Source organism: Orycteropus afer, unplaced genomic scaffold (genome assembly GCF_000298275.1).
Source record: "Orycteropus afer afer isolate SDZICR_OR568_19922 unplaced genomic scaffold, OryAfe1.0 scaffold00463, whole genome shotgun sequence".
NCBI lineage: Eukaryota > Metazoa > Chordata > Mammalia > Tubulidentata > Orycteropodidae > Orycteropus > Orycteropus afer.
Genome location: NW_006922050.1, coordinates 1,349,366 through 1,357,699, shown reverse-complemented (window position 1 = coordinate 1,357,699; position 8,334 = coordinate 1,349,366). Strand labels below are relative to the sequence as shown.

General features: G+C 40.8%; 1 protein-coding gene and 1 non-coding gene across 2 annotated transcripts in view; both read left to right on the top strand.

Annotated features, from left to right (window-relative positions):
* The window catches only part of PLD5 (phospholipase D family member 5), an 864,342-nt gene that overhangs the window by 127,654 nt on the left and 728,354 nt on the right, over positions 1–8,334 (top strand). The gene's annotated exons all lie outside the window — the stretch shown is intronic.
* On the top strand, positions 3,096–3,199 carry LOC122151452. Its single transcript, XR_006164159.1, has one exon. It is a non-coding gene; the product is annotated as a U6 spliceosomal RNA (small nuclear RNA).

The following is an 8,334-nucleotide window of genomic DNA, read 5'->3' as shown; positions in this document are numbered from 1 at the left end:
TTAACTCACGTGCCTGTTCTTTGTTTGGCTGGAAACCACAGGTGTGTGTTCAATTCCAGACCTGAAGGGCAGCTAGGGGCCATAGTCTCAGTGGTTCCATCAGGCTCTATTGGACCAGCAAACCTGGTCCCCACCCTCTTTTTTTTTTTCCCCCTCCAAATGATTTTCCTTGAACATCTTTTGCTTGTCAACTTCTTAGACAAGAAGCCTCATTTACTTTTTGTTATAAGTGTTTAATGTTTCTAATTACTAGTTACAATGATATTTAAAGCATTGAAATGTATATAAAAACATCTAATACTGAGTCCAACACCTGGTAAGGTATTGAGGATCTGATGGAGACTAGAGTCTGTGGAGTTGAGCCTGGGCCAATACAGAATGCTCAGCTGCTTGTGGCTCACATCATCCCTGTTTCTCTTTCTTTCAATACTAGTGGACCAGGAGAATTTTTTTTTTTTTTTTTCCTGCTCTTCAAGCATTAATTTAGCACTTATAAGCCTTACCTTATTTGAAGAAACTGGAGTTTTAGAAAAAGCTCCTGAGTTCATGAAGTTTGCAGTCTATGAGCAGAAAGGCAGGTACATATGTTGATCTGCAGTCCATGGTATTGTGTGCATCAAGACCAGTTGAATTGTCAGAGCAGCCAGCCTGTTGGAAAGAGATACATCATCACACTCAGGAGCGATAGAAAAATCCTTGCTTATTTGCTTCCTTGCTTACCTTTTTTTCATCTGTTCTTCAGCAGATATTTAGGAAGTTCTGTAATCTACCTCTGTAGTAATACCGCCTCAGAAACCCAAGGAGGGGTTGCTATGAATCAGATCCGACTTGACGACAATGAGTTTGGTTTTGGCTTTGGTGGCAGGGAGTGCTATTTGCTTACCAAATTCCATACTCTTCTTTTCTTCCTGGGTACACACTAATCTACATGTCCCTGACACCCTGCTCTATTAGGTGTGGTCATGGGGCTGAAATCTGACTTTTGCATGTGGTCAGAAGTGATGTGGGCTACTTCTAGGCTTGTCCATCAAAACCTCCCATATGTTCCTCCATGTTTTCTGCTCAATGAATGTTAATGCCTATGGCTACTTTGATACCACATGCTGAAGATGGCACATATGCCATCAGCCTGGGTCTCTGAAAGACTGTGTTGAGTATAAGTACCTTATCTCTGTCATCACATGAAACTCAACATGAGCAAGAAATAAACTGTGGTTGTTTGAACCATTCTACAATTTGGTCTATTTGTTGAGGCAGTTAGAAGTTACCTACCCAAATTTTATCAAGTTTTCAACTAGATTTTATGTTCTAGTGAGGGAGATAAACAATAAATACATAAACAAACTAGAACCTTACACATTGAGATATGTGCTACGAAAGAAATTAACAGGGAGATAAAATCATTTGGGGAGGAGGCAGCTCACAGTAGCTGGGCTTTGCAAAGGCAAAAACAGGCAAAGAAAACAAAATACTGCCATCAAGTCAGTTCTGACTCATGGCAACCTCCATTGGGTTTCTGAAGCTATAAATCTTTATGGAAGTAGATTGCCCCATCTTCCTTCCATAGAGATGCTGGTGGGTTTGAACTGCCAACCTTCTGATTAGCAGCCAAATACCTTATCCACTACACCACCAGAGCTCCTTTAAATTCTGAAAATGGGAAAATACATTATCAATTAAAGAAATAGGGAAACCATAGAAACCTAGATTCTCTAGAGGATCCAGTGTTAAGACAGGCAGAATCACGGACTCCCCTTCTAAACCTATGCCCTCTGTCCCCAGGATTGATAAGGAATTTCCAAGACAATCACAACAGTTTCCAAAGATCATGTTCTGATTAGATGAAGACCATTATTGAGCATTGGGCAGGATATGTTGGGGAAGTAAAAGTGTCTTTGAGTTTTCTTAAAGATCTCAAAGGCAAAAAGGATTTATAAGATTTATACTTAGTGGACCAAAATGACTTAACACTGATTTTGCAACTTTTGATGCTTTTAAAGATCAAAGAAAAAAAAAATCATTGAATATATAGTTCATAATCCAGTAGGCTTCAATAAAGTTGAGAAAATCTGTTTCAGTTTGACCTCTTGTGAAGTGGAAAGTTGAAGAGAGGTAATTCCTTTTTCTCTTATTTTAATATTCCTTGCCCATGGTATCATCTGGACTTGGGCTTTTTATTAAAATTGTAAGCATACCTATATTATAGGTAGGAGCTCTGGTGGTATAGTGCCTAAGGCATTTGACTGCTAACCAGAAAGCTGACGGTTCAAACCCACCAGGCTCTCCTTGGAAGGAAGGTTGAGCAATCGACTTCTATAGTGATACTGCCTCAGAAGCCCAAGAAGGGGTCCCATGAGTTGGATTTGACTTGATGGCAGTGTTTTTTTTTTTATATTATTGGTAAATGTATTAATCATGGATTTTTTTTTTTTTTTGTATCCAAAAGATAGAAACATACTCAAGCAAACTTAAGTTAAAAAAATTATTATGAGCAACCAAGTCATCTAAAATTCACTAAGAAATATAGCCACACCCTGTGTGATCCTGCAATTGACTATAGAGAGGCCTCCAGAAAAAAAGTGGCTTTTACCATCTCTATCTCTGTTTCTCTCTATCTCTGACCACACCTCTGCTTTACCATGTTTACCCAGTTCTCCTGTTTATCTATGAAGATTCACTTTCATAGTTCATTCATTAGCATATCAGTACATAAGACCACACCCCACTGAATAAGCTTCCAACTGGTAGCCTCAGTATCCAGACTGTGGTGTCTACAGCCAAGTTTCAGATTCCCAGAAGTGAGCATCAGAAGCACATCCCCCATCCCTTATCTGGGTTATAGACTCTGATTTCATCAGCTATACCCAGGGTCATATCATCCAACTTCCACTTATCATTGGCCATGTGAACAGTATCCAAGAAAGGACATCATCAGTACATTACAAAAAATAACATAGCTGCTAGCTTACACCTTGAGACTAGTATTCTGGTTTGCTTCTTCCTATATACACTATTCTAATGATACTATCTTGAGCTTCTCATGTTGTTGTTGTTGTTATGTGCCGTCGAGTTGGACCCAACTCATAGTGACCTCTCCATGGGTTTCCAAGGCAGTACTAAAATTGGAATGATACAGAGAAGATTAGCATGACCCCTGCACAAGAATGGCATGCAAATTCGTGAAGCATTCCATAATTTTTGGGAGCTCTGGTAGCATAGTGCCTAAGGCACTTGACTGCTAATCAGAAGGCTGGTGGTTCAAACTCACCAGCCACTCCTCAGAAGGAAGATGGGGCAATCTACTTCCGTAGTGATACTGCCTCGGCAACCCAAGGAGGGGTCGCTATGAGTCGGGTCTGACTCGACAGCATGTAACAACAACATCACTACAGAAGTAGATTGCCCAACCTTCCTTCCGAGGAGTGGCTGGTGGGTTTGAACCTCCAGCCTTCTGGTTAGCAGTCAAGTGTCTTAGGGACTATGCTACCAGAGCTCCTAGGTAGCATCTTTGTAATGTCCACACAGCCATGTCAGGTCTCATACTCTCCTCTACAGGAGAGTACCCTAAATGAATCACCCATACTAGTGCATCTGCAGGAGAATTTTGGGGACTTCTAAAATGTTTCTTGTTGGCCTCAGAACCAAGAATATCTCTGTTGTTGTTAGGAGCCATCGAGTCATCTTCCACTCATAGCGACCCTATCCACAGCAGAATGAAACTCTGCCCAGTCCCATGCCAGCTCTGCAATCCTTGCTATACTTGAGCGCATTGCCGCAGCCACAGTGTTAATCCATCTCATTGAGGCTCTTCCTGTCTTTCATTGACCCTCCACCTTACCAAGCATGACCTTTTTCTCCAGGGAATGGTCCCTTATGACAACATGACCACAGTAAGTGAGACGAAATCTGGCCATTCTCCCTTCCAAGGAGCATACCAGCTGCACTTCCTCCAGGACAGATTTGCTAGTTCTTTTAGCAGTCTGTGGTACTTTCAGCATTCTTCATCAGCACCACATCTCAAAAGCATCAATTTTTCTTTGGTTTTCCTTATTCATTGTCCAGCTCTCACATGCACATTAGGCAACTGAAAAATATCATGGCTTGTGTCAGGTGCACCTTCGTCCTCAGGGAAACATCTTTAGTCCTCAGCACTTGAAAGAGGTCCTTTGCAGCTGACTTGCCCAGTGCTTTCCTCTGATGTCCTGACTGCTGCTTCCATTGGTGTCAATTGCAGAACCAAGCAATGTGAAGTCTTTGACATCTTCAATCTTTTCTCCATTTATCATGATACTGCTTATAGGTCCAGTTGTGAGGATTTTTGTTTTCTTTATATTGAAATGTAATCCATACTGCAGACTGTATTCTTCAATCTTCATCAGTAAGTTCCTCAAGTCATCCTCACTTTCAGCAAGCAAAGTTGTGTTGTCAGTGTGTCGCAGGTTGTTAATGATTCTTCCTCCAATCCTGATGCCATGTTCTTCTTTCATACATTCTAGTTTCTCGGATTATTTGCAGCATGCAGATTAAATAAGTACGGTGAAAGGATACAACCCTGACACACTCCCTTCTTGATTTTAAACCATGCAGTGTCCCCTTGTTCTGTTCAAATGACAGCCTCCTTGTCTATGCACAGGTTCCTCATGAGTACAATCAAGTGTTCTGGAATTCCCATTCTTCTCAATGTTATCCACAATTTGTTATGATCCACACAATCAAATGCTTTTGCATAGTCAATAAAACACAAGTAAACATCTTTCTGGTATTCTTTGCTTTGAGCCAAGATCTATCTGACATCAGCAATAATATCCCTTATTCCACATCCTCTTCTGAATCCAGGCTGCACCTCTGGAAGTTCTCTGTCAATATACTGCTGCAACTGTTTTTGAATTATCTTCAGTAAGATTTTACTTGTGTGCTATATTACTGATATTGTTTGATAATTTCCACGTTTTGTGGGATCAGCTTTCTTTGGAATGGATACAAATATGGATGTCTTCCAGTCAGTTGGCCAGGTAGCTGTCTTCCAAATCTCTTGACATAACTGAGTGAGTGCCTCCAGTGGCACATCTGTTTTGCTGAAACATCTCGATAGGTATTCCGTCAATTCCAGGAGCCTTGTTCTTCGCCAATTCCTTCAGTGCAGTTTTGACTTCCTCCTTCAATACCATTGGTTCTTGATCATATGCCATCTCCTGAAATGGATGAAGATCAACCAGTTCTTTTTGGTACAGTGACTCTGTGTATTCCTTCCATCTTCTTTTGATGCTTCCTGCATCATTCAGTATTTTGCCCATAGAATCTTTTAATATTTCAACTCAAAGCTTAATTTTTTATCCTCAGTTCTTTCAGCTTGAGAAATGCTGAACGTGTTCTTCCCTTTTGGTTTTCTAACTTCAGGTCTTTGCACATTTCATTATAGTAATTGGCTTTGTCTGCTCAAGCTGCTCTTTGAAATCTTGTTTAACTCTTTTATCTTGTCATTTCTTCCATTTACTTTAGCTACTCTCTGCTCAAGGACAAGTTTCAGAGTTTTTCTGACTCCATTTTGGTCTTTTCTTCTTTTCTTGTCTTTTTAATGACTTCTTGCTTCCTTCATGGATGATGTTCTTGATGTCATCCCATAATTCTCCTGGTTTTTGGTCACTGGAGTTCAACACATCAAATCTGTTCTTTAGATGGTCTCTAAATTCAGGAGGGATATATTCAAGATCGTATTTTGGCTCTTGTGGACTTGTTTTAATTGTCTTCAACTTCAAGTTGAACTTGCATGTGAGCAGTTGATGGTCTGTAGCACAGTCAGCTCCTGGCCTGGATTTTGCTGGAGATATTGAGGTTTTCCGTTGCCTCTTGCCACAGATGTACTCAATATGATTCCTGTGTATTCCATCTGGCAAAGTCCACATGTATAGCCACCGTTTGCATTGTTGAAAATATGTATTTACAATGAATAAGTCATTGGTCTTGCTAAAATCTATCATGTGATCTCCAGCATTATTTCTGTCACCAAGGCCAAATTTTCCAGCTACTAGTGATTCTTCTTTGTTTTCCACTTTTGCATTCCAGTCACCAGTGAAAATTAACACATCTTGATTACATGTTCAGTCAATTTCAGACTGCAGAAGTTGATAAAAATCTTCAATTCCCTCATCTTTGGCTTTGGTGGTTGGTGCATAAATTTGAATAATAGTGGTATTAATGGATCTTCCTTGTAGGCATATGAATATTATCCTACTGACAGCACTGTATTTCAGGAGAGATCTTGAAACATCCTTTGTGATAATGAATGCCACACCATTCTTCTTCAAATTGTCATTCCCAGCATAGTAGATCAATGGTTGTCTGATTCAAAATGGCCAAAACCAGTCCATTTCAGCTAAATTATGCCTAGTATATCAATCTTTATGCATTCCATTTCATTTTTGACAACCTCCAATTTTCCTAGATTCATAGTTTGTACATTCTGTGTTCCTATTATTAATGGATGTTTGCAACTGTTTCTCCTCAACTTGAGTCATGCCACGTCAGCAAATGGAGGTCATGAAAGCTTTACTTTATCCATATCAGTAAGGTTGATCCTACTCTGATGATGCAGCTCTTTCCTAGTCATATTTTGAAAGCCTTCTGACTTAAGGGGCTCGTCCTCCTGCCTTGTATAGGATAATGATTCTAGGCTATTCATGTGCAGGAGATTTTCCCTGGGCAATTCTTTGAGAAGTGGATAGCCTCTTCCTTCTTCCTAGTCTGTCTCAGTCCATAAGCTGCATTGAAACCTATGCACCATGTTCAGCCCTGCTGGCACTTGAAACACCAGTGGCACAGCATCAAGTCTCACAGCAACAAGGAAGCCACAACAGTATGACGAACTGACAGACAAGTTTGCCTACCTGTTCAAAACCTCTCTGCTTTCCCCTTACCTGGATCCCTGGCATTGCTCTTGTCTGTCATCTCCCTGGCTTCTCTTCCCCCCACTTTCCTGCCTGGTGGGAGTGGAGCCTCGGTCACTCCCCTTACCTGGATCCTTGGCTCCTTCTTTGCTCTGTTGTCCCCTCTGGCTTCACTTTCCCCTGAATTCCTGCCTGGTAGGGGTGGGGCCTGGGTCCCTACCCTTACCTGGATCCCTGGCTGCTGTTCTGCTCTGTCATTCCCTCTGGCTTCACTTTTCCCCTGGCAGACTTCTTCACAATTTTGCAAACAGTGGACTTAAAAAAAAAAAAAAAAAAATCCAGTACCATGGAGTCAATTCCAATTAATAGCAACCCTTATTGGACACAGTAGAATGTCCCATAGGGTTTATAAGTCCATGAACTTTATGGAACAGACTGCCACATCTTTCTGTTGTGGAGTGGCTGGTGAGTTTGAACTGCTGGTCTTTTGGTTAGGAACTAAGTGTTCAATCACTATGCCACCAGAGCTGCTTAAATGATAACTTAAACTCCTCTCTAATACTCATGTCTAGAATGGAGAGAGAGGAGAAACAAATACCATTTAAAAGGGTCTTTCCTTTTTTAAATGAAAGAGAGAGGTGATACTCCTCTGTCATAAGACTAGTCATCAGTTAACCCATCAGAGCTTATACAGTAGCACAGTGTATGGAGTCTGGATTTGAATTCCAGCTCTACTGATAACTTGGTATATGGCCTGAGCAAGTTACTCTTCTGTTCCTCAGTTGCTTCATTATCATAAGTAAGTCAAAGTGTGCTTATAAGGATTAAATGAGTTAATAATTGTTAATCACATAGAACAATAACTGACACATGATGTTAATGATGATGGCTGCTATTGAGTCAGCTTCAACTCATGGTTATCCTGTGTACAACAGAATGAAATGCTGCCTGGTCCTTCATTATCCTCAGGATTGTAGGCATCTTTGAGTTCATCATTGTGACTGTTGTGCCAATCCATCTCACTTGAGGGTTTCCCCATCCTTGCTGACTTTCCACTTCACCTAACATGATAGCCTCCTCCAGTGATTGATCCCTCCTGATGACGTGTCTAAAGCAAGTGAGTTGGACATTTTTCCGTTATGATCCATAAGGCTTTCATTGGCTAATTTTCAGAAGTAGATCACTAGACCTTTCTGCCCAGATTGTCTTCATCTGAAACCTGTCCACTATGAGTGGACCCTGCTTGTATTTGAAATATCAGTGACATAACTTCTAGCATTATCACAGCAACATACAAGCAACCATAGTGTGACAAAATGACAGATAGGTAGTGAAAATTATATATATATATATATATATATAGGAGCTCTGGTAGCATAGTGGCTAAGACACTTGCCTGCTAACCAGACGGCTGGCGGTTCAAACCCACCAGCCACTCCTCGGAAGGAAG